The sequence below is a fragment of the Gobio gobio genome (assembly GCF_949357685.1).
Source record: "Gobio gobio genome assembly, chromosome: 9".
NCBI lineage: Eukaryota > Metazoa > Chordata > Actinopteri > Cypriniformes > Gobionidae > Gobio > Gobio gobio.
Window position 1 is genome coordinate 37732622 of NC_137115.1, and position 27493 is coordinate 37760114.

The window sequence follows — 27493 nt, forward strand, 5'->3', positions numbered from 1 at the left end:
AAGATATTTGAACTCCTCCACTTGAGGCAATGCGAACCAAGCTCCTGCTCCGGTTGTACAGGGACCGAACAGCCCTAATCAGGGCAGTTAATACATTACTGTATAATAATACAGTTAAAAAACACACTCAAGATGAAAGGTAAGGTTAAGTGCATTGCATTGTGGGATACAGTGTGCTGTGCAGTGTGTTGTACAGTATGCTGCACATTCAGCAGCAGGTATTTGTAGTAGGAAAATGTGCATACTGTGCATAGTATAGATGATAGATCCTGCAGAACATATGCTATTATATAGACCCTAACGCTAACTTAAAGGCCCCCTGAAATCAAAATGGAAGCTTTTTAGCTTTTAGTATGACTATGTTAGCCTTAAGGTTATGAATAAGCTGGTGTGTTCCAAAACAATGACAAAATTTGGAGATATAAGCATTCAAAACTTACGGTCTCTCACTTCCGTTAAAATGGATCACAGATTTTGATGACATCATCGCAGACTTCATCTTCTCATCACATCTTCTGTCCAATCAAATGGTCTCTAAAATCTGAAGCGCCTGCCCCCTATAAATAGACGCTGAAGCCTGAAATCGGTCAGCTGTTCACACATTTACTATTTTCTACATGGTGAATGGCATATAGCGCTCTATACATGCGATAGGAAACGATTCAGACAGTGTAAATATGCTTTCAGATGAGGCAAATGAAGTCTGGTTTCACTTTACTTTCATGCGCACCGCCGCAGCGCACACACATAGTCTAGAGCAGAGCCGTTGACTAGAGACACGAGAGCGCGCTGCGCGGATCATATGTGTGTGAGTCGGCGCGTACAACAAAACATATCGGACCCATTTCAATTCTGCACAGAATGCTGTATTTCAAACCGATATGGAGGAGATTATGATGATAAACGGTTAGAGATTAGGAGGAAACTCTGGCTTTACCAAACAGAAAGGCTCTAGTCAAACTGTGGTATTAACGAAACGCTATTGGCTGTTTCAAAAAAGGGGAGGAGCTGTTTCAGGGGAAATTACGTCAACACATTGAATAATGCTGCGCGTTTCAAGGCACTTCAGTGGGCCTTTAAAGGGTTTGCGGATTGTTTTCTCTCTTTCCACAATTTCTCTGCAGGCCTTTGTTTTGCAGCTGTGCATGCTCAACTAATCATTGTAATAATTAGCCATGATCCAGCTGCAATTAATGTACTAATAAGATTCATTAGAGGGAAGTCTGTGTGATATTCATGGCTCAAATGAATATAAATGTGTCTGCTCTCAGCCAAAACAAGCCTTTGTTCTTCAAAGTATGCGTGGTACTGTTAAGCAATACAAATTTGTAGGTTACTCACTTATTTATAAACTGTAGGTATGTTACAGGTGCAAGTAGGTTTGAACACTGTTGGAATATATTTGTTAATGGTGCGCATTATATGCGTTGCTGCATTAACTGATTTTCATTTACTTGGTTTATGTTTGCGCACCTAATTAAGTGTGCTTAATTGTATTGAATGTGCCGTACTTTAAATCTTTAAAACTATATATTAAAAATGTAATGAAATAAAAGGCCACTAAAGTGTATTTCTTAACACTTAAGTACACTTTTAAAAAGTACGCTTTGTAGTAATGTCAAATTAAATAATCTTTTGTTGTGTTTTAAAGAAGTACACTTATTGGTGTGTTGACTAACATAAAGCAACATGTAAAGTACTTGATTATAATTTGAACTGTTGTGTTATTCAATATTACATTTAAAGATAAAGATTCCATAAAGATACTTAAGTCCTACTTAAGAGGGTCAAAAAAGGCACTTAAAATTGAAAATGTAATATGAATTTAAACTATAATACATTTTCATTTAATTGCAATTGCACAGTTAAGTGTCTAAAAACATTACATTCAGTTTGCACTTAAGCATATTCTTTTGAAGTATGTTGTTTCTGTAACAACTACTTTTTGTAAGTATGCTAAAGTGTAAACTTTAAGCAACTTTAACACTGTTGCTCTCCATGCTTCATTCATGAACATCTCATACCAAGTTCTTTTCAACATTAGCCGCGTTTCCACCACAGGAACTTTCCCCAGGAGCTAGGGACTTTGGGGTGGTACTCGGAGTGTTTCGTCCGCAGGGACCAGGGTCTAAATTAAGTTCTGGGTAAAAAGAAAGTCCCTGCTCGTGAGGTAGTACTTTTTCAAAGTTCAGGAACTTTCAGGGGTGGGACTTGGGCGCTGAACATGATGATTGTTTGTGTTCACGCAGCATTTTGATTGGTTGACCAACCAGCATTTTATCACCATTTATAAAAGTCTGTTGCGGTGCGTGCAGTCGTTTTCTATTCAAATCAACAATGGAGTTTAAAAAATATGGCCGATGGACTGACGTCGAGGTTCAGGCTTTATTAAGCTTATATGCGGAGGACCAAATCCAGCGGGAAATGGAAAGATGCGCACAGTCCTAAATCACCGGAATGGTACTTTAGACCGCTATGGAAACGCAGACAGCTACAGGTCTGGAGAAAAAAGTTCCAGGTAATTGCAGTGGAAACGCGGCTATAAATAGGAGACAGTCCATGATTGTGTGCTACATTCCCTCCTTTCCCAAATGAACACCTATGAAAGTGCAACTGCGAGCAGTCAGCAGCTTTGACGGTTCATCTGGCTCATAGCCTTGACCCAAAGTTAATCTAAATATATTGTGATAAATCTCACCAAAAACCTCATACGACACAGGCATCCATCCATCACACGCGATATGATTTCCTGCTTCTTTATCAATAAGTGCACATTTTGATCTTTTTGATTAGGCATTAAGTCTCGGATCCACCATGTCCAGCGATGGAGGAAATCAAAACATCTGTCTCTTGTTTTCATGACCCACTTCATCATTACAATATTACCTTTTGCATAAACAGAACTCTTTGGTAAAGGAGAGGAGCTTACCGTTTCCTTATGAGCGCCTTTTTCTTATTATGTTGTTATATAGCAAATCTGCCAGCTGTTATCAAGCAAATATTGTTAGGAATGTGCAGACAACCTATTGGGCCTTTGATCTGGCTGGCCGGTTCCAGCAGCCTCGGGCAGACACGCGGTATCTTTTGAGGGCAACACGGTGCGTGACGCATGGAAGTCTTTGCCTCTAAACCCAATAGCCGATGTTATTGCATGACAGATGGGGTATTTGGTAAGGGATTGTGCACAAAATGCTAAACTCAACAATGTGGTATCGGTTCTTTTCATCGAGTTTTTTGAAGCGTGAAGATAATTACATTGGAGATGACAGGTATGTAGTAGCAGAGCTGTATATTGGAAGAGTTAAGGTGGTACTGATAGTAAATATACTAACTCATAACACAAGAAAATTGGAAAGTTATTGGCTGTGCATTAGACTGGAACCTGGATGCATGAAAGAGATAAACAGCTGAAGCAAGCACTATTATTATTGAGATTACACTTTATTTTAAGGTGTCTTACTATAGGGTTAGGATTGGGATTTGGTCTAATTATGTATAATTATGCATAATTTACTGTTATTACTATAGTAAGTACATGTAACTTGTGTAGCACTGAAATAAAGTGTTACCATTATTGCTTCTTCTTACTGTTGGGGGTTTTTCCTCAAGATCTCAAGATCACAACATTTTTCTTTACATATAAAATGTTGCAGTCCCATTCTTAAGATGCTTAATTGTAAATGCTTTAACCAGTTAAATAGAACACCAAATAATATAATGTAATGTATAAAGCATGAAATAATATAATAAAGAAAACAATTAAAGACATTATTTCTTTTTACTCTGTGGTGCAAAGGAACAAACAGACGTCAGATAAAAAGTAATAATTATATTTATTATATATTTCTATATTTATTATATATGTATTCTTGCAATAGTACAGGTATGGCTAGGTTAGGTTAGAGCCCTAAAACAGAGGAAAGTTGTATGAATTTTATATTGAATATATACAATTATAACATATTATAGTGACCTTTTTTTGAGATTTCTTATGTTTTATGCAGCTAAAAGAGACTGGGCTCAAATTGACCCCAAAGAACACAGATGCTACAAAATGTGTACAGGACATTGGAAAAAATATCATCATGTTAATTTTATGTTTACAGAGTTGTCCTCAATAAATTAGGGGGGGGGGGGGGGGTCAATCGTGTTTTTACATACGTTAAACATTGAATGGGGTCAAATTGACCCCAAAGATAATAGGAGGGTTAAAAATCTTTTTCCTCTTTTAGTAAAAAAGAATCAGCATGTATACGTTTGCTTTTATCAAGCAATATAAAAAAAAAAGCTGTACTGAAAAAAAAAAAAAAAAGTTGTCAATTCAAACATGCCAGTTATAATCACAAAGATGTGCAATTTCTAAGGGCAATCAATAATTACAGACAGAATATTTTAACTTCAGGAAAACCAGTCCAGACACAGCTGCATAGCAAATATTGCATGTTGTTTTTGTTTTCTGTTGGTATATTACAATACATTTGTCACTGGCTTTTTAATTTATTTATTTTTTTCAGGTCAGAAGTGTAAAGATGACTCTCTGTCCACTGCCTGCGTGTTTTACATGGATGTCACCTAAGCAGTTCCAGTGGCCTACTATTCATCAAGTTGACGTCTTGATGCGCATGCAATTTTTCTTCCCAACTGAATGTATGATGCAACATTTGAGCAAGCAACCGCACAATAGTGCTAATCTGATTCGACTGTATGATAATACATGCTGTTTTTTTCCTGTGCGCCAATATTAATCATAAACTTGATCCACACTGGTATTTCGTAAGAATACAAGCTAATCGTCATATATTAAGCACTGTTTCGCAACAACAGCCCAGTTTGGTGGCCAATAGAATATTGACACAGATGTTTGTAATGTTATTTGTTAAGTACTGGAAATCTTTGGTTGAATATGATCCTCCAAAGTTTACAAAATATCATTTAAAACCCCCTAAAGGGATAGTTCACCCAAAAATACAACATTATGTCATCATTTATTCACCATGTTGCTCCAAAACCTTTATGATTTTCTTTCTTTGGCAGAAGACAAAAGAAGATATTTTGAGGAATGTTTGGGTCCAAACATTATTGAAGCCCATTGACTTTCATATGGACAAAAAGGTTACAGGTTTGGGAAGGTTTTCCAAATGAAGCTTGTTTCCGCAACAGAATTAAAAAACATTATAATTACATAACTTTATGAGCCCTATTTTAACTCTCTAAAGGCCTGTTCACACCGGGATGATTTTTACGCACGTTTATCGCCGACGTTTAACGCCTCGTGACTAAACAATGGGCGCCAATGTGAGTGTGCACACCGACGCATAAAACGGCAGGCGTAAAAGCGCCATTTTTAAAAAAACGCCTCGGGTTGGTTTTTTTATTTTGACGCGGCGCGTTAAAAACTGGCCGCCCAATGAGATCAGCGCTTTTGTTCACGTGCCTGGAGCTGCTGAAGTGACAGTAAAACACGACTTGGTGGCGCTCAAGGACAGAATGGTCTTGCCGAGCACACATTGATACGAAGAAGAAGTAATAAGTAGACAAAGAAGAAAATGAGCTGATAATGCTGCTTGCCAATTAGCAAAAAGTGTGTGAATGGTTTTGGCATAATATTTGTGGTTTTGGCAAGCATGTAAATACTGTCTCTCTTCTTCTTCTGTGTGACAAATGAGTGTCAGAAGCGTAAAGTGCCGCAGCACCACCTTGTGTACCGGGAGCGCTATCTACTGAATGTGCACGTTCACTCGGCGCATCGCCAGTGAAAATCGCTTGGGTGTGAACACTCAAGATGCGGCGAAAAACGTCACGAAAAACGCTGGCGATAAGCGCGCGCGATATTCGTCCCGGTGTGTACAGGCCTTAAGTCAATGGCACGGCCATTTTTTAGTTGCCTCAAAATAGCAACACACCAATAATGTGCCTGAACACACCTCGTTTTCAGACCAGCATGCCCATAGGCAAAAAGATGGGCGCTAGTTGCATTTGCTATTTAAACAATGTGGCGCTGGACTTGAAAATGATAACCGCGTTGGCTGAAACTAGCAAAAAACGTCACGCCTGGCGTCATACCCATTGCACTGGGTGTATAATAGATAGTATATCTCGCAATTCTGACTTTTTTCAATTTTACATCTCCCCATTGCAATAAATAAATTTAGATTTGCGAGTTTATATCTCACAATTGTGAGGAATAAAGTTAGAATTGCGAGTTATGAAATCATAATCTGGAGAGAAAATAATTGTGAGATAAAAAAGTTGCAACCTTATTATTTTTTCCTTTTTAGGTGAACTATCCCTTTAAATTCTGCCTTGATTTCTAAATTCTAACACACTTATGAGATGTTATGCGATGGTTATATGGCCAGGACATGAGTAAGTTGCACCACACGGGTGATTCTGAGAGATATTGCTGTAGAGCATGTCTCAGCTGTCTTTAAGTCTTGTCTAGCACCCTATTAAGGTAACAAACTGATTATCTCAAGGGTGGCTATGTCACATCTTAATGCCCCACACTGGCAGTAAGCCTGAATTGTGTTGGAGGGTGCAATCACACTGGGTGTGAAATGAGGAGTGAGCGATATAACCCAGACCACTGCCATCCCATAATGTCCATCTAAATTATAGGGAACAGCCATTCTGCCAAAACCGGGGAGTCTTTTTTAAAATAAGTTATAATCAGTTGACATAGTGGACAAGGACAAAAAAGGAGGAGGGAATGACAGCCCTGTCAAACTAAATTGGTGTTTGTATTCTCACACTCTTTCTGTGTCATGTTGTCTGTGAGTCTCACAGCTGGGATGTTTTGCATCTGTTCAGCTCAGTGTTTGTGTAGGCAGGTGGGTATGTTGTGCATGTATTCTGGTTTAATTAGTTACAGGCCCACAAATTGATGCAGATATCTCAACAATACAGGTGGAGATCAATTCAAATAAGGATTGGATATAGTCCAGGGACACTGCTGAGATGGATTTGTCCCCAGACACACGCTGCTTATTAACCTTTCAATCCAAACTCGGTGCACAATATAATGAGGTTTTCAACGTGTATTGACAGTAAATGAGATAAAAATAGAGAGAGCTGTACCACCTGTGCCTTTCTTCAAGGTTAGATATGTCCCTACTCTTAGAGATACATTATATATAGAAATGAGAATAAGGAAGAAAATGAGTTTGATGTCTGCCAAAAGCATGTATTTTGTTTTGTTCCAAGTAATATATTTTCTGATATGGTAATTAGTGACTATGTTTTACACAAATTTGTATAAGTATTTGCATTATTGATAATAATGTGTTATATATATATATATTATATATATATATATATATATATATATATATATATATATATATATATATATATATATATATATATATATATATATATATATATATATATATATATATATATATATATATATATATATATATAATACTCACCTAAAGGATTATTAGGAACACCATACTAATACTGTGTTTGACCCCCTTTCGCCTTCGGAACTGCCTTAATTCTACGTGGCATTGATTCAACAAGGTGCTGAAAGCATTCTTTAGAAATGTTGGCCCATTTGATAGGATAACATCTTGCAGTTGATGGAGATTTGTGGGATGCACATCCAGGGCACGAAGCTCCCGTTCCACCACATCCCAAAGATGCTCTATTGGGTTGAGATCTGGTGACTGTGGGGGCCATTTTAGTACAGTGAACTCATTGTCATGTTCAAGAAACCAATTTGAAATAATTTGAGCTTTGTGACATGGTGCATTATCCTGCTGGAAGTAGCCATTAGAGGATGGGTACATGGTGGTCATAAAGGGATGGACATGGTCAGAAACAATGCTTAGGTAGGCCGTGGCATTTAAACAAAGCCCAATTGGCACTAAGGGACCTAAAGTGTGCCAAGAAAACATCCCCAAGTATGTGTATGTTTATATATAAATATTTATATATATATATATATATATATATATATATATATATATATATATATATATATATATATATATATATATATATATATATATATATATATATATATATACTTACACAGCTCTCTAGTCTTGGCCATTGTGGAGAGGTTGGAGTCTGTTTGATTGAGTGTGTGGACAGGTGTCTTTTCTACAGGCAACGAGTTCAAACAGGTGCAGTTAATACAGGTAATGAGTGGAGTGGAGAACAGAAAGGCTTCTTAAAGAAAAACTAACAGGTGTGAGAGCCGGAATTCTTACTGGTTGGTAGGCGATCGAATACTTATGTCATGCAATAAAATGCAAATTAATTAATTAAAAATCATACAATGTGATTTTCTGGATTTTTGAAGTTGAAGAGTACCTATGATACAAATTACTGACTTCTACATGCTTTGTAAGTGGACAAAACTGCAAAATCGGCAGTGTATCAAATACTTGTTATCCCCACTCTATCTCTCTCTCTCTCTCTCTCTCTATATATATATATATATATATATATAGAGAGAGAGAGAGAGAGAGAGAGAGAGAGAGAGAGGGGGGGGGGGGGGGTAAATACTGCTAGTATTTACTACTGGTATTTACCATGGTACTAAATTCCTAACATATTCAAACCATGGTACGTTTTGGCACTTTTTTTGTTAAGTGATAAGTTTGTTGCATGTAAGTCATCATATCCTAAATGAGAGGTTGGAATTACAGTACACTGTGAATAAATATTATTATTTTATTATAAAACATAGGTTATAAACTAGAGTAATATGACCTTATATCTCCTGTAACTAAAAGTGATTTTCTATGGGATGCTATAAAATATGAAAATATAAGTGTCAAAAAGGTATAATAAATCCCCTGTGCATCATAATACTACTTCTTATTTCTATCATGACTCTCCTGACCTTTAACTGTCCCACTTTTGACAAGAAAGGATTTTTCTCATCACATATTTCTACATAATGTTCCCTATTCTCACTCTATGCACACCCACTCTTAGAGCTATAATACGTTGCAGTAAATCATTATTTATCCCTTTGACATGAATGCGAATGCTTCAGCGAGGAGTAATCACTGTTTATGTGATCACACTGTAAAGTACTATTAGCCATTTTCGGAGTGCGTAGCAGCTGAAAGTCTTCAGCTCTGGGCGCTGGCTTGTTAGAAAACAAAACATTCTTTAGAGTCTAAATTTGAGTGCATTTATGAAATGAAAAATGGTGAATATGAAATACATTTTAGTTGATGGTATAATGTAGCCTTTCGCAAAATAATGATAGTAGGAAGAGTCATTTTTCTTGCGCTGTGATGTTTAGCGTCTCAGACGAATTGCAGAAAGAAACACTATTAGCAACCCTTGAGAAAAGATGGATTAATGCAAGATCTTGTTTAAAAAAAACAACACAGCTATGAATTTTGTCATTCATTTAGCTCTGTAACAGCTTTTGTTCATTAACCGAGAGCATAAGAGCATTAGCATTTCAACACTTAGTAGTTAGCTCCATTTTGTATGTCACCAACCGTACATGCTTAGCGGTGCTTTTTCCTCATAAATATTGTTGATTTTCATGCTCCATTTCAGGAACTCTGCTCGGAGAAATATACTGGCATGTGGATGCTGGCATCAGCCACTTTCGTTGGTTCCTTTCGTTCCCAACCATCTGTTAAGTGTAATAATTGAATCTTTTGCCAAGATGTATAGGAATCAGGCTCATTTCCTGAACGGCCACAAAAAAAATCTGATTGCACCTAATGTAAATGTGAAATTCATCCTTGTGCCACATTAACTATATAAAATTTGTTTAATTTTCCTTGCTGAAAAATCCAGCTCAAGATGCTAGCTGTGTTTTGGAACATGGTTGCTGGTAAACCATCTTGGACTTGCAAAAAAAGCTGCAGCTGATCTAACCAGCTTCAGGTGGTCAACTGATTTTTGGAAAATGGTTGGCTTATCCAACAACCAGTTTGGACCAGCTAATCAACAGCTACCACGTTCCAAAACACGGCTACCATCTTAGTTGCAATGTAAAAGAAGTAGTGACAGATCTTTTCTTTCATATTGTGATGTAAATCTGTGTGAAATAGATTATCGAAAAAGAAAAATTGTAGGATCGGGACTTGGTTCAGTTGGTTCAATGGTTGATTGGTTGGAGCCATATCTGAATACAAGGTTGCAGTCGATTAGAAAGGAGGTGGGTTTAAGCAGACTAAATGATGGAGAAGTCTGTCATTTCACCGGAAGTTTAAGTTTGAGATATTTTGGCTTGGTTTCACAGACAGGGCTTAGATTAAGCCAGGAGTAGGCCTTGGTTAAATTAGGACATTTAAGTATCTTAAAATTACTGGTGAGACAAAGCAATGGCACTGACAGATTTTAAGATATTTCAGTACAAGTTGCTTTCAGTTAAGACATCTCAAAAATGCTTTCATCAAGGCTGCAAAAGTTCTCCCTTCTTTTTTTACTGTAAACAAACCATTCAAGAAAACAACATCCAAATAAGCATACTCAGTTTATTGACAAACGAGTTGGATATTGTCATGTAGTTGAGCAGGTAACAACATACGTTTTAAGGGATTTGCTTTGAGTTACAATTGGCTCATCAAGGTGAGTTTCGTTGCACAAGCTAGTCAGCATTTGCATTTTCTGCAAAGGCTCAGGGTCAATGGGGTGGAAGTACAGGATGGTACTGTTCTACAGGACAGCTTTTAAATCTATCATATGATATGATATCTCAACATGGTTTGGTAACCTGTTTATTAAAATTGGGTCACAACTTCAAAACGTGGTAAGAAGAGCTAGAAAAATAATGTTTGCCCCATCTACTGCTCAGGAGATATTTGAGAGGACTGTAAAGAAGCAGGACCTTAAAATCATTGGTGATTCAAGCCATATTCTAGCAACATTCACAAAGAGTACGATGCGATGCCCCTGGGCAGGATGTATAGGATGTATGCCAACCTGCAAGTTAAATTCTCTTTAGTTCCTCTATCAATTATTGAACAATAAGTAATGATGGGAGAGGGTGGGTGTAGATGTGTAATGTAATGTTTTAGATGTATAAAGTGCAATATTTAAAATGTGCAATGACTGAGGTGTGACATTTGGAAATGCTATGCAATGTTTTGTTTATAGTGTTGTATGGATATGAGTGTAACTGTATGGTGGGCTGTAATTGTGTTGCAAATTAATGGTATGTGTGTTCTCTTGCTCTCTCTATTGCAAAAGAGACAAAGATTAAACTAAACTAATTTTATTCTGGACTAGGCTTAAAGGGTTAATTCACCCAAAAATGAAAATTCTGTCATTAATTACTCAACCTCATGTTGTTCCAAACCTGCAAGGCCTTCATCTTCAGAACACAAATGAAGATATTTTTGCTGAAATCTGAGAGCTCTCTGACCCCTCATAAACGGCAACACCATTACCACTTTCAAGGCCCAGAAAGGTAATAAAGACATTGTTAAAATAGTCCATGTAACTACAGGGGTTCAACCTTAATGTTAAGAAGAGACAAGAATATTTTTTGTGCGAAAAATATATATATATATATTCTTCTTGTGTAATTTTCCGATGCTGTCTGTGAAACCGGGCTTTTGATTGAAAGTTAAGAGATCAAAATGTTAAAAACAAAAAAATTAAACCCATGCATGGATGAATCGTTCACAGTAAGAATAATAAGAAGCATTAAGATAATAAAAGAGTGAATAAGTAAGAAATAAGTTATGACGACAAATGTTTTTTACATTGCTTTGACTCAAAATAAGTTAAGCATTTTTAAGTCATTTTAATGTAATTTAAGCCGAAATGACTTAATCATCCAAGTTGATTGTACTTACACATTCAAGGCAGCAACTTTTTTTTTTTGTTTTACAGTGTATTTACTTTTCATGGCAACTTTAAGCAGTATTTTCCAGGTTTTACCTTCCAACACCTGTTTTTCTAGATTGAAGGAACATGTCAACAGCACTCAAAGCCTCATGCCAGAGAACTGCTTTCTTACCTTACAAAAACATCTCAGTGGAGCCAATTCGGAGGCCTTTTGAGCCACACAAACCATCAGAATTTCAATGTGGTGTTTGAAGTGAAGCCAACACACCTTACACTACCCTTCAGGATGGGTTTTGCTACCTGCTGAGTGTGTACGGAATGACAGGTAGGCCTCTATTTCCAGAAGAGAGCATATGTTTGGAGTATATATAACTGACTTTCCCTCCCCTAATGCAATGAATATCATCTTGCTGAAAACAGACTGCTGACTCTGTACCACAAGGTGCTGTTGGTACCTTGTTGGACCCCCAGAGTGGGTCTAGCGGGGCCCTGTGGCTCATTATTTATCCACTGAGCTCCAGTCATTGCTGATTGGGGTCCTTAGGGAGCCATTATAGCAGACGATCTGTCCCAACCAGCCACTGGATTCATCCATCATGCAAAACTGGAGCACTGGCAGGCTGTGCACACCCTCGGCAGGTCCCACAGAATCTGTGGCGACAGTACGAAAGGGAGTGCAAAATGTTGCTAATAGGTTTGGACGCTCATAGGGGACAAAAATTCAAATGTTGGAAACGGGACACCAGTGGGTGGATGCATAGGCGTGACAGAACCTATATTGGAGAGGTTTGTCTTACCTTGTTTTGACAATGTTGGCTTTGCTCAGCACACACAGGTCCCCTGCAGTAGCTGACCTGTGTAGGTTTCATCCTGGCAGGCTCGCTCCGGTAATTCAATACTTTGCTCGGGGTTGGGACCCTATTTACAAATGGGTTCAGAAAGAACGGGGGCCAGTGTGTTTCTGAAGTTTTTGACAGTTATGATACGAATCCCAATGGAACGTACTCAAACTTGCGGTTTGGAAGACTACCAAGAAGTTCTAGAAAGTTAGTGGTTTAGGGTCATTTCTCACTGATATGAAAGTGAATATTGTCCCAGAGATTTGGAAGGATTTGAAAAATTGCTACCAAAAACACTTACATTTTTGACATCCCTAACCCTAGTAAAGTGTCTTCAAATTGGATCTTTTTTTCCCCCTATTTGGATTCTTAAATGTATCGTTTGGACATAAACTTGAGTAAGCTTTCAACTACAAGTTATTTTGCCATTTGTCTCAAACACAATAGACTTTCAGTTCCATTAGCATTTGATTAATTTGCCAAAGGTTTTGCTTTCTAAACATTCACAGCAGTGGAAAAAGTGCAGAAGTTCTTCATATGTGAAGCAACAGTTGGTGCTCAACACTGAGGTGACACTCTTTTGGATGAACATTTAAACAATGATACAATCTTGCACAAAGAGCAGTGTACAGTATATTCATTGAGACCAATATATTATCACTGTTGCAGAGTAACTAACTATCATTATTCAGCTTAAGGTTTGTTTTACAGACAAACACTAGTATTGCACACAAGTGACCTGAAGCAATAATCAAACACTGTCCTCTATTTTATATGTAGTGTTAAAAAGATTCATACAAGTGAATCAGTTTTTGTTTGTTTAGTTACTTTAGTTTAAACAAACCAATTAAAATTCTAAAATTTTCATTATGTTCATTCATATGTTTTTGACAGTAATTAGGATCCGGTATCCACAAGTTTCCTACGCCCCATGAAGCCTTGTGTCAAAAGTGGTAGCGTCTTCCGGTTCGCAGTAAACAAGCAGGACTTAATGCATTTCCATCGTATAGTTTATGCGCACGTTTTCGTATCGGATAGAAAATGTATCCGACTCAAAGGAGCGCATACGTTTTGTATGCGCATTTATGGAATTCATGCGCATCTTGGCGTTTCTATTCAGCATTTTTTTATGCGATATCCCAAAATGCGCAAAAAAATAGGTGGATGGAAACATAGCTTATTGACATTCAACAGTTGACAGTCATTCAAGCTATCCAAATTTTCTAACGATGTGGAAACACAATCTCAACGAACTTTCAAAAGGGTGAAACAACAGTTCCTCTACCCTCCACTGTAACGTAGTTGGTTGGGAGGATGGCGTGAAGAAGTGGCCTCGTATCACGTACGGTAGCATTTTTAGCTATTTTCTAGATTGAGTAGTCTGTGATGGTAAGGCGATGAGCAATTTGAAAAGCTCAGAGGCGTATCATTATCTGTCGGAAACGATCTAAAAGCGGACATTGAGCCGAGCCTGAGCCTACTCGTATCCCATCACAAGGCATGGGTGCTATAGCATCAGTGACAGGTGAAGGACAGACAGCGGGTTGTTCATGTATTGCAGGGCCAGGACGCTGTTGTAGTCATGCAGCAGCAGTTTTGTGGAAGGTCAGAATAGTAAGGACAATTAAGGACACGAATATTGTATTGTGATATCATTAATTAACTAATAAATGTACTAAACTGAAATGTTTAGTGTGTCTCCTTCATGTTGCAAATGTTGCTTCACAGTAACCTTAATTTAACCCTTGTTGCACTGGCACCGTCTGATTAAAAAAAAATTGTAAAAATTATAATTTTGAAACCTTGCTAATGATCCGAAAAACACTTAGCCTCTTCACTAACTAGCACACAAAATACCATTGTATACTACTTCCGCCACCTCACCGGAAGTTGTACCCACGTTTTTTTTTTACAGTAGCACCCCCGGAAACGGGTGGATATAATCTTTTCTTTTTTTTGTAGTGTACATGTATCTACTCCAATGTAATGCTTTCACTCTACAGTAATTGACATTTTACTTTTAAAATAAATCTAAGATGAATGCAGATTAATTAGTGTTAATGCACACAACTTCTTTAATTATGAAGAAATACGTGGCAATTTTTTTTTAATCACTTTTCTTCTACCTGTACCCAATTTTTCTTTTACTTATGAACCCACCAAACTGCAATGCTTTCTCAGAAAATTCTGTATATGACTGAAACTATCAAATTATATTATTCTTAGGACATAAGCTAACTGATTATCTATAGGAACTTATTATTGTGTTTGCAAACCCAATATTTAAGTCTATTTCTCTTATTAAACATTAATTTGGTGGCCTACTCCTGAGGTAACCATTATGTTGTCAATGTAAAACCAACCATTTTTCTTTATTAGGTTGGGAAAGTTGACTATTAGGAACCTATTTAAAAATGAATCATACAAACCAAACTCGAAATTGTTTCGGAGACCAACAGACCTCATACCTTCATTATATTTTTATATAAAGAACTATTATTTCTCCTAAGCAATAACAATGAGATCCCATGCCATGAGCAGATAAGCAAAGCAGGCTTATAGTGCCAGAACAACAACCTGGAGCTCAGTATTGACCTCAGGCAGAACATATAATTCCATAATCGTATGCCCGTCAATCAAGTGTTTGATAGTACACTTGAATGGACTTTCAATATCATAAAATTATTCTTCATGCATCTACGCAAGACGTTGCCAGATTTTTCAGTAACAACAAACAACCAGGCTGAAAGTGACTTGATATTCCAAAATAATTCTAAATAAGTGACAGAGAAAGAAATAATTCTTGTTGCCCACTTATTATAAGTGATTTCTGGCCTTTCCCCCCATAAAATACCTTATAAATACGGGCCGGCGTGGTTTTCATTTTTTGGGCGTATTTCCAGAGTACAGTCACACATTTGAGCTTTCTAATGCTTGGCCCCCGCAGCACAATAAAATATGTCTGACCACTAATAGCAGTTGTCAAATATCTGACCTACTGTTCAAGCCACACTTTGCATGGGCTGCGTTTCCCAAAAGCATTAAGCCTAAGTACATTGTAGAACCATTGCCACCAATGGTCTCTACGATCAACTTAGCTCACAATGCTTTTGAGAAACACAGCCCTGGTTTGTTTCTCCATATCGCTACTGCCAACTGAGCCAGATATCTACAGAAGTTATCCAAAACGTATATTTCACAACCCAACAGGAATGTAACAACATGATATACTGTATATTTAATTTCAGGTCTCTTTGATTAAGAAAATTCACAGATACTCTAAACATTTACACTTGTTAATTTATGACATAATTCAGTGATAATTTCTACCTCTGGCTTTTATTAAAAAAAATAATAACGTAATATAAGGTTATGGCTTAACTCGCTGTCATTGATTTCTCAGAATTTAGTCAGTACATGAAGTCAAACTTGCACTTGCGTCATCTGTTTATCGGTCTCCACAAATAATACATTCTCAGACTTGTTGAATTATTTATGCTGAAATATTCCACTTCTAAGCAGCTGTACTGAAATTCATAACAGACACGACATCTGAAGTATGATGTCTGCGAAAATATGTTCTATGTTTTACACCCACAATTGAATTAGAGCGCATATAAATTCTGCACAGGTTTTGAAGGTATAAATGTAACTTGTGTTTTGCTTGCGCAGCAGAAGTCTTTTTTTTCACCTTCTGTGATGGCTGAACATCAGAAGCACTTCAATGTTTTAATAAAGGCAGTATATTCCTGTGATGGCTCCTTCGAAGTTCCCTGTCAACAGTCTGAACCCGCTCTAGTATGCATTGCATTACAGAAGCTAAGCCGTGTGTGTGCTAGCACTACTCTATGAGGTGAGTGCAATGTGGTACTCTTAATTTGGGGTGTTTTGAGTTTAAATGAAGCGTTTTTCTTTAGATTTGTGGTTTTAAGAATGTGCTCGTTTGAACTCTAATGGTGGTTAATACTAATAATTGCTGTGCTTTATTAGCCTTGATGTTTCTGTTTGTAGGCTAATCATTTACTTGAAATGTGATTGCCAAGTAACAGATCTGTCACCTGAAAGAATCATTGTGGGAACATAAAGCTATACAGGCTGGTTTGATCTACATCAAAGCCTCCCTATGTTACTGAGTTCCGAGAACTCAGTAAGACGGCTGAGCACAAAGACTTCACACAAACCAGGTGAAACACCCACACACATTCATAAAAAAATTGCTGCTAAAGTAAATCAATGGCATTATAGCGAATCAAAATGAGTACTGACAAAAGTCTTAAAGCAGCACTAGGTAGTTTTTGCTCTCGGGGTCCCCCTACAGTTGAGAAACAGTATTGTCCTCTACTACTGTCGTAAACTGTCATTCTACATCAGTGGATGCATCGCACGTGCATTTGTTGACATGACAACTATGATAGCACTGCTATGAACACTGCAGGAGGAGTTCACATGTCTATCGAGTTCACATGCAGGTGTTCTGCTTGCGTCGCGTGTGAAATGTCTTCATCCCAGGTACAGTGGCATATGTTTCAGCATGTCATTTGAATATAATTTCATGGGTTTTATTTTTTTCAAACGCCAAATGATCGCGATGCTCACGTTTACAAGCCAGCGTCATTATAGTAGCCAAGTCTATTGGTTACCGTTTTACAGAATCTATGATACTTCAATTCAATGTTTGAGTGGTAGGTAATAACCATATATCGTCAATATTATAATATCAAGCTACCCTAGATGATCTGCAAATTTGAAAAATCGATTTGCATTATAGCTTGAGAAAAGACAAATAAACCAATATCACAGACATGTTAGGTATCCTAAAATATGATTTTATGCGTCTTATGTATTTACTAGCAAGAATGTAGCCCCTCCTCCTTCAGCTCACGCCAACGAGCAAACGCTGGCCCAATGTTGATCCTCGTCCTGCCTTTAATCCGATCACTTTCTCGTTTCCTCTTTTTGCTTTCCTCCGACAAAACCTTTGCTTTCTTTTTTTTCTGTGCTGCTTCGGCCATGACTATAACATTCGGCAAACAAATTATAGTTTTTCTCGCACGTCCGAATTTAAGGAAGTGGGGGTGGTGGTGGAAGTGACATATATGCCGTAAAGCAGTCGAATTTTGTAGTTCTTTTTTTTCTCGGGTTTTTTTCTTTAAGCCCCACAATCAATCAATACACAACAAAAAAAAAAATGGTGCTAAATGGCACTAAAAGTGGTTCTTGGCTCGTAATCATAGGGGAACCACTTTTGGTGCTATATAGCACCTAACAGGTTCTGTATATGGTAGCAGTGCTATATAGCATCTCAATCATTTAAAGAACCGGTGAAGAACCACTGAAGCACCAAGATTTGGTGCTATACAGCACTTAAAATGGTTCCCCTATGATTACGAGCCAAAGAACCACTTTTGGTGTTATATAGCACCATATCTTAACAGGTTCTGTATATGGTAGCGGGGCTATATAGCACCTCAGTCATCCTGAAGAACCGCTGAAGAACCACTGAAGCGCCAAAATTTGGTGCTATACAGCACTTAAAATGGTTCCCCTATGATTACGAGCCAAATAACCACTTTTAGTGCTATATAGCACAATTTTTTAGTGTAGTATTGAAAAAATTGAAAATCAAAATGATCATAAAACAGGTGTTTAAGTCATTGTCCATTGTTGCTAGCCATTTTATATTGCATTATATTTATTAATGTATATATATACTAATGTACATATATATTAATGTAAGTTATTAGAGGAGACATTTTCTGTTTGATAAAGCTTGTAATTGTAAATGGCATAAAATGTATGAGTATCATGAAAAACATTTCATTATTTTGTTTATGGTTAGTGCTGTGTCCTCTGATCTGCCCATAACCTGTGCATGTGTGTTTACAACTGGTTTCTCCTCAATTATATGTTTCTCGTTTCTTGGAATTCACAAAATTGTAAATGATGAGGTCAGTTACTTAAATCACTTTAGTTAATACTACATCCACAGCAAATGACCCTCTGAACACACATCTGTGTACCATAAAGCCAAGACCTCCCCATTATGCCAAATTCTTGTGTTTCACACATGGAAGGCACATTAGTAGATTAGTATTGACAATGACTGAAACATGTGGACACCATTTGCTAAAAGCAACACCATGCAGCCCACGTTTTCACTCATAGCAGTTGACATTTTTGAACATTTGATAAATATCAAGAGCCTCTTAAGCAGATATAGAATGGGGTTAAAGTTTATTTAAATGTTTTGTTCTGAGAGGATGACTGAGTATAACATCCGAAGAAAAGCTGTTACCATGTATTATTAGGTCATTTATGCACTAATTGTGTTTCAAATTTAGATTACATTATGATTATGTCAGTATATCAATATTCTATTCTCAAATGAAGCACACAACAAACTGACATTAAAGGGATAGTTCACCCAAAAATGAAAATTCTGTCATCATTTACTCACCCTCAAGTTGTTCCAAACCTGTATGAGTTTCTTTGTTCTGCTGAACACAAAAGAAGATATTTTGAAGAATGTTTGTAACCAGGCAGAGAGAGCAACCATTGACTACCATAGTAGGGAAACAAAAAACTATAGTAGTCAATGGTTGCTCTATCTGCTTTGTTACAAACATTCTTCAAAATATCTTCTTTTGTGTTCTGCAGAACAAAGAAACTCTTACAGGTTTGGAACAACTTGAGGGTGAGTAAAGGATGACAGAATTTTCCTATTTGGGTGAACTATCCCTTTAAGGACTTGAATACACTTGGACTGTAATGCTGCTAGAAATAAAGGCTCTTTAACATTGAGCATATACTTGTCTCTATTTTCAATGAGAAGTGGGTTGTTGAATTATTTATATTAGATTAAAGCAATTGCTATTAATTTTGCAAAGTCATTTGTATGAGTATACACCCTAAAGGTAGAGAATACTGGAGGTGCACTGTGTGTAAAGAAGACTGAATAATTAAAAAAACGTCTCTCAGCTAGAATTAAATTTCCATAGAAAGGCCGACATTCATTTAGAAAAATGGTTTGAACAAGCATGACAAAAATTCCTTTTTTTAACTTATAGAATTGAGAATGAATTGACTTGGGTTCTTATGCATGACACATTTCCTTTTTTGTTTTTTTTTGTTATTAATTTATTTATTTTGACAGTTAGTGTATTTGTTTTTTTAAATGTATTGGATATAAACAGTGGTGCATGACGTGAAATTCAAGAGGAGAAAAGGGAAATGGGATCAAGACATCTAGGTGTTCTTTTTTACTTTCTTTCTTTTTATAAAACCTGCATTCTCCACTAGATCTGACTCAGCAGTGAAATAGCAGAATAACCTAAACATGCAGCAAGCACATGCAAATAAGATATGTTTTACTAAAAATATAAATGCCTCTGATTATTTTGAAACTGTATACCTAAATAACTATAATGCTACAGTTTGGAAATGTTGTATACAAATCTGTGACTCATCAGCACTGAATATGCGTGACAGTTTTTTGGCAGATTATTGGATGTACAAAGCTTTATGGATGTGGCTGCTGGCCTTGATGTACAGCGTTGAGGTAACTGACGTGAAGTCTCCCAGAGGATTCTGCCCAATCATCACAGTGAGTATTAAATCTGGAATTGGCACTGCATGCTGACACACAAAATCAAAATAAGAAGTCACTTTTAATCTGGTTCATACCAAACTTCTATCTATCAAGCTAACATTGAATAAGGATGCTAATTATGTAAGCTGTGAAGAATACCTGTAAACAGGGATGAACTTCAACTCCAGAAAAAAAAGAAAAACTTTACTAAATAATATTAAGCAGCACAGCTGTTTTTTATATCTTTTTTTATTTTATTTTATTTTTTATCTAGCTTCCGCCAGACCACCTTCCATATTCAACTTACGAAGAAAGTGTAAAAATCCAAAAATCTAACATATTGTGCCTTTAACTTAGTTAAGTAGAGTACTTGTGTAGAAAAATATGCGTGCAAAACTTGACCAAGAAAAATGAAGTAAATTTGACTTGGGTTTTTTTCAGTGAGTTATTTTTATTAAATTAGTTTGTTTTTAATAAATTTCACTAGTGGTCTCGGACTTCTGGACCCTAGTATGTATTTCTACTTACATGTATCTATAAGTACAGACTGACTGTAAATACATATTGTTAAATTGCATGGGAGAGAGTGAATGAGGAAACTACATTTGTCATTGTCTTCATGTCAGTCACTACTATACTAACACATTTCAAAACATTGGAAATGATGTGAAATTAATCATACGCCTAAGCGTTTTGTAAGAAAGGTTTGGCCAATGTCAGTCCGTACATGGGTGGTTGAATACCAGTGAAATAACAGAGTTAAAGATGCCGTCCAAAACAAGCAAAACCAAGACATGTAAGTGTGTTTAGCTTTCCATACGGATATGTCCAACAATTCCAAGTGGTTTTAGCCATGTGTGGCATTAAGCTCTTCTTTCTGTCTGTCTGTTCGTTCTAATGTCCACTGAACTACACCTGGCCTGAATGACCTTTGTGCAAATCTGTGCCAATGAAATCTAATGGGCATCACTCTTATCGCACGGTTTCCAGATGTGCTAGAGCAACATATACAGTTTAATCTGCATCACTCTCTAAAGGTCTGTGATCCTTGCACAAACTGTTGCACAAATGGATCTTAATTAGATGATCCTGAAAAATGTTGATAGCATTACTTGATTACTTTCCAGTTCGCCATCAGCTTTGACAACAAAATCACTCTGATTTATTACTGTGTGTCAATGTTTAGCGGAACAGCTTATGCTGGAATGAAAAGCATCAGAGGGCAAGCAAACTGTTCAGGTATTTCAGGTCAAGACTACAATATCAAAGCTTTTTGGGTCAGTGCAATTAAGTTAACTTTAGGGAATATTGCAACCTTATTATGAGTGACCACAGGAAATCTTCTGAATTCCCTGAATGAAAATGTGATCTTTTGTTTAGTTTGTCATTATGTATCCCGAAGACATTTATAAAGCTGTAATGAAAATCTGATTCTTATTAAATACATAGGGGTGAACAAACACTTTTTACTTAAGTGCATATAAAGTTGCTGGGGCAAGTTGTCACAAATTCAGATCTCACCCTCATGTTGTTCCAAACCTGTATGACTTTCCTTCTGTTTTCATTCAATAGGAGTCAATAGGGTCCAAGATAGGGTACAATTTTGGGACAAAATATCATCTTTTGTGTTCCGTAGAAGGAATCAATTTCAATGATGATTCAATGATTTTAGTATCATTGAGATACTATACGAATTTATTAATCATTTGTATTAATTTTATATTACATTTTTTTAATTTTAGTTAAAGTTTTAGTAATTGTGTTGTTTTTTGTCATTTATTTATTCGTTTTAGTTTTTTAAATGTCTATTTTATGTTTTAGTTTTTTAGTTTTAATACATCAAATTAAGCTAAATGGAAATTATAAATATTGTCTTGGCTACTAGCTGAAATAAAATATGTTTTATATATATATATAATATATATTATCTCAGTTGAAACTCTGGGGTGAAATGTCCCTTTAAAACTCTAAACTTTATCGTTGCTGAGATAAGATACACCTTGTTATTTTGACAAGTTCCCCATGTGACAACAAGCCCCAGACTCCCTTAATGCTTTATCAGTCACAACAGAAATAGAAAGAAGCCTTATTTCTTCCCTAAGAATTAAGTTATCTTTCCCACACTCTTTGCAAGGCAGCAAAAGAAGGCTCGCCCGCCTACTGACAGTTATTCCCCACAGAGAGAACAACAGCTGACAGTTAATGACCCAGTTATGCAAATCCAGTCCTATTGCAGTTTGTTTGCTCCTAGTTCCGAGTATCCATTAAGATAAAGGATGCCTACCAGAGGAACACTGCCACTGCTACCACATGATCTCTCTGAGCTGGAGGCACACTGTAAATTTGTGCTTGCTTGGAAGAATACATTTAATGAGCATTAAAAAAATGTATAAGATATGACGAGAACTGAAAGTGACAACATCAGCCCTGTTTTTATTTATCAAACTTAAATTTAGATGAGATTCAGCTGTACTTCCAATTCACTTGTTCCAAAGAGTTTTTGTCAAATTTTATTTACTTAGCAATGACAATCTTAGCATGCATCTTAATGAAATGTTCATGACACATTATGCATGATGACTTCACCAAAAAACGATCTCTCAGTAGTTCCAAACCTTGTATGACTTACTTTGTTCTGTGGAACTAAAAATAAGATATTTTGAAAAATGTCTCTGTGTTTTTGTCTATGCAATGAAAGTCAATGTTTTGGACCCTATTGACATATTATGGTCAAACCCCAAAATAGGTTCACTGGAAATACGTACCTCTATCTAAATTTTTGTGCAACAACAAACATAATAAAACGATACCAGATTCACGTTCATGTTTCAGATAAAACTGAATGCGCTTTTAGCACCATCACTGGACATTTCACTTTGAAAGTGGAGTGGGAGTTGTTGTCATCAAGCGTAGCAAGCATTAGTTCTGGCAGGTCATATCAGTCAAGCTCGCATCAGCTGACTGTTGGCTGATCACGTCTACCTGTAATAATAATTATAATTAATTTATAATTAGTTACATTTATATAGCGCTTTTCTGCATGGGTACTCAAAGCGCTTTAAAGGTCCTGTTTTTCCTGTGTTTTTGAAGCTTTGATTGTGTTTACAGTGTGCAATATAACGTGTTCATGTTTCGCGTGTAAAAAGACACAGTATTTTTCACACAATTTACTTATCTGTATACCGCTGTTTTCACTGTCCTAAAAACGGCCTGATGATTTCCTTGTTCTATGAAGTCCCTCCTTCATAATACGTAACGAGTTCTGATTGTGCCAGCGGTTCCCGTGTTGTGATTCGACAGCAGCTTAGCGCACGTTGCCCGGAAAGGTCACGCCTCTTACCATAACGGGGAGATGCATGCGCTCAATGTTATTGTAAACATGTCTATATTACCATATCAATTTGAGCCGGAATCAGACCTGGAGAATATCGAAGAGGATCGATTACAACCTGTTCAAGAAAGACTTTTGCAGGATGTTTCACAATGGTAAGCTGTTTATTTAGTAGTTGTCATACTTTTACGTTTGGCTGTTACAAATTGTAATGTTATATGTTACAAACTGTTATAAAAGCTTGTGATATATGGTTTTGTCCGTATGTCGAATTAACGATGGTGTTGTTGAATTTTTAAAATAAGTGCATTGTTTATTCCTACCTTAGCGTTGCCCTTTGTGTAATGAGTTACAGAAACTGTTAAACGCACCAACTTAAATAATAAAATACACTTACCGGTTGTGGTCCATAAACAATGCCTTCTCCAGACAAAGAGGGAACTGCTCCATCTTTCAAGAATAATATTTGTGCGAATCCGGCATTAAACTGATTAAGATTGAGGAAGCTGTCCTCAGCAAAATGTACTGCACATAGTTTTAAATTTGGATTATAATTTTCGGGAACGAGTTAAACATAAATTGTACCCATTGAACTCTAAGTACAGCGTCCCTGGGAAGGCCAAACAAAGGTGATTTGACTCCAGCATGAAAATAACAGCATCTCGACGACATGGCGACAAACACACTCTACAAACGCAACACTTCCTCTTCTCCACGTGGGAGAGCAACAAGACCACGCCCCCTTTTTGTGTGTTCTTGTGGGCGGAGGTTAGTCAACAAACTGTTCAATTGACGTCATTAAAGCAGGAAGTACAGGGATGTAGCAAACCGGCCGTTCGCTGTAGGCTTTGAAAGGGAACTTCTGTTAAAAAAAATATCTCGCTTGGCATTGAACTTTGAGCTTGATTATTGATTATTGATTATTTTGATTATATTGATTATTTTACAGGTATTATTTATGCTCTAACAGCAACCTTACACACTAACTAAAGATTGAAAAATGGGATCACGAAGAACAGGACCTTTAAAAGGAAGGGGGGAATCTTGTCACAGGTCGGGGCGGGCCAAACCAGACTGCACCCACCCCTGGAAACCCGGGAACCACCTCGAGGAACGTGTCAAGGACCAGACAGACAAGGGAATAAAATACAGTTTATTTATTATAGTTAAAAGGTCAATGAATTGGATAAGTCCTAATTAAAATCTTCTTCTTGCCACCAGGACAGTTCAAGAGTCTACCGACCTCCCGGGACGGGAGGGGAGGGACGTTCGTGGCGGACCGGAGGCTCGTCGGAGGGGGGATCAGGGGGGAATCCCCGCGCCGTCCAGGTAGGTCACTGGGTAAGTACTCCTCTACGGGACTCAAGAGGGGAGGCCGTGGTCATACGAATCCCATTCAGGCTGGAACCAGGTAAGTATGCAGATGCGGGGGCAAAGCGAGTCACTGGGGTTACTCCGGAGGGAGGTACTCAGAGGTGGGGGCAAGCAAGCCACTCTCTCCTTCTTCTGAGCAAGGTAAATGTTTCCAAATAGGGCGTGTGGGGACCACCAGGCGGGGGGGACACTTTGAGCGGGGCGCTCACGTCAGCGGAACACTGGACAGACACAGCACAGTTTCAACGGTTCAACAGTATGTGAAGCCTTTCAACTGATATACCTTCTCTCCTTTCGAACAGGGTCAAGGCTTCCAATAGGGGCGTGTGGAGACCACCAGGCGGGAAGGACACTTTGGACGGAACACTCCACTTCAGCTGAGCACTGGAACAATATAGCAAGGTCTCAACGGTTCAACAGTATGGGAAGCTTTTCAACTGATATACCTTCTCTCCTTTTTAACAGGGTAAAGGCTTCCAATAGGGGCGTGTGGAGACCACCAGGCGGGAAGGACACTTTGGACGGAACACTCCACTTCAGCTGAGCACTGGAACAGTATAGCAAGGTCTCAACGGTTCAACAGTATGGGAAGCTTTGCAACCGATATACCTTCTCTCCTTTGAACAGGATCAAGGCTTCCAATAAGGGCGTGTGGAGACCACCAGGCGGGGAGGACACGTAGAGCGGGGCGCTCACGTCGGCTGAACACTGGGAGAGACACAGCACAGTTTCAACGGTTCACCAGTACATGAAGCTGGCAACTGATATACCTTTTCTTCTTCTGAACAGGGTAAAGGCTTCCAATAGGGGCGTGTGGAGACCACCAGGCGGGGAGGACATTTTGAGCGGGACGCTCACTTCGGCTGAGCACTAGAACAGACACAGCACAGTTTCAACAGTACATGATATATGGAGCACTCGGCATTAACAGGGCCGGGTCTTTTCAAAGCAGGAAGTTGGGCGGTTGCTTTATCAGGACCCTTCGTTAGAGACAGCGGGTGGAAGACTGTAGGAGAGGAGTGCACGGCAGACTTCTATTACTTCTCCACACACAAATTTCACTTCACAGCACAAACCGTGTAAATCTTCACTTCAGGCACTGCAATTCCACTCGCACACCGTGCATTCGGGCCAGCACTCACCCACCGGTCTTTTCTCCCACCAGATCGAATCTCGTCCTCGATCAGGGCTTGACTTTGCTCCGGGAAAGCAGAAGAATGATGCAGCGATCACCACATTCGGCAAGGAGAGGACAGAAGTTGGAGACAGATCATTAATTCACTCGGTGTAATAGTTCACTCGTGCCAAACGTTTTCCAAACTCTCCACACCACTTCAGTGTTAGTGCATATAAACAACGGATCAAATACTCATCACTTGCGTCTTTCTCACTACGGACGATATTCCTCAAGTCTTCGCTGTCAAATACTTCACTCCTTCCTTCCTCTTCCATAACTCCAATCTTCCCCACTCCACAGCCCAGCCTCAATAAAAAGAGCAACCCGCTGACAAACACAGCATCATACGGGAGGAGATCCACCACACAGTCTGTTTTCTCTCTGTTTTTAAAGCCTCATCTCAATAGGTGTCCCTCTCACAGCGTTCTCTATAATTGCCCCACACCTGCTGTCACTCAGGCAATCAGCCCCGCTGCCATGGCAACAGATTCACAGGGCATAGACCGGAGGTTCACTGGAAAATCCTGCAACAGTATTCACCAGGATCTTAGTCCCGTTCGGTTTGTTTTGTCACCCCGTGACACACCCCCCTGCCAAACCGTTCTAGTCCCTAGAACGGGATCCGGACACCCAGTCTCCGTACCTGGCTGGGGGTTGCCCCCGGTTCTCCCGTTGGGATCGCCTTGGCGGGGAGTTAGGTTCCTCGGGCCTTGGTGGGGAGTAGGGTTCCTCTGGCCTTGGCGGGGAGTTAGGTTCCTCTGGCCTTGGCCCTATTTCCAGCCTCCGGGGGGCCACAGCCCATCCCACCACGGGAGGCATCCACGCTGGTTCAGTCGGAGGTCTCTCTACAGTTGGTTCGGGGTAATTCGGACAAGGGCGCATCAGGTTTCGGTGGAGCACCCGCTCTGGACCTTCTCTCCCTTCGGGACGGAGGGCATACACCGGTTGATCGAGACGCGGCTGTCGTTGGACCACGTACGGCTGGGGCTCCCACCGATCACTGAGTTTGCCCTTCCCTTGTCGCCGGCTATCTCGCACCAGAACTCTTTCACCAGGCAGTAGCGGCGCACTTCTAGCCGTACGGTCATACAACCTTTTGTTCTTGGCTGCGGCTTGCTTAATTCGGTCCGAGACCCGTTCGTAGGCCAGTTGAAGGCGTTGATGGTGTCTGGCCACCCACTCCGTTACACCGCCTCCCTCTTCAGCGGCCGCAGTTCCCAGCAGTAGGTCAACTGGTAGTCTCACATGCCTTCCGAACATCAGGTAGGTCGGTGCATACCCGGTCGTGCTGTGTATGCTGTTGTTATACGCCTGGACCATTGCCGGAAGGTTGTCAGCCCAATGCCCCTGTTGTTCGTTTTCCAAGGTCCCCAAGAGACCGAGCAGCGTCTGGTTAAACCTCT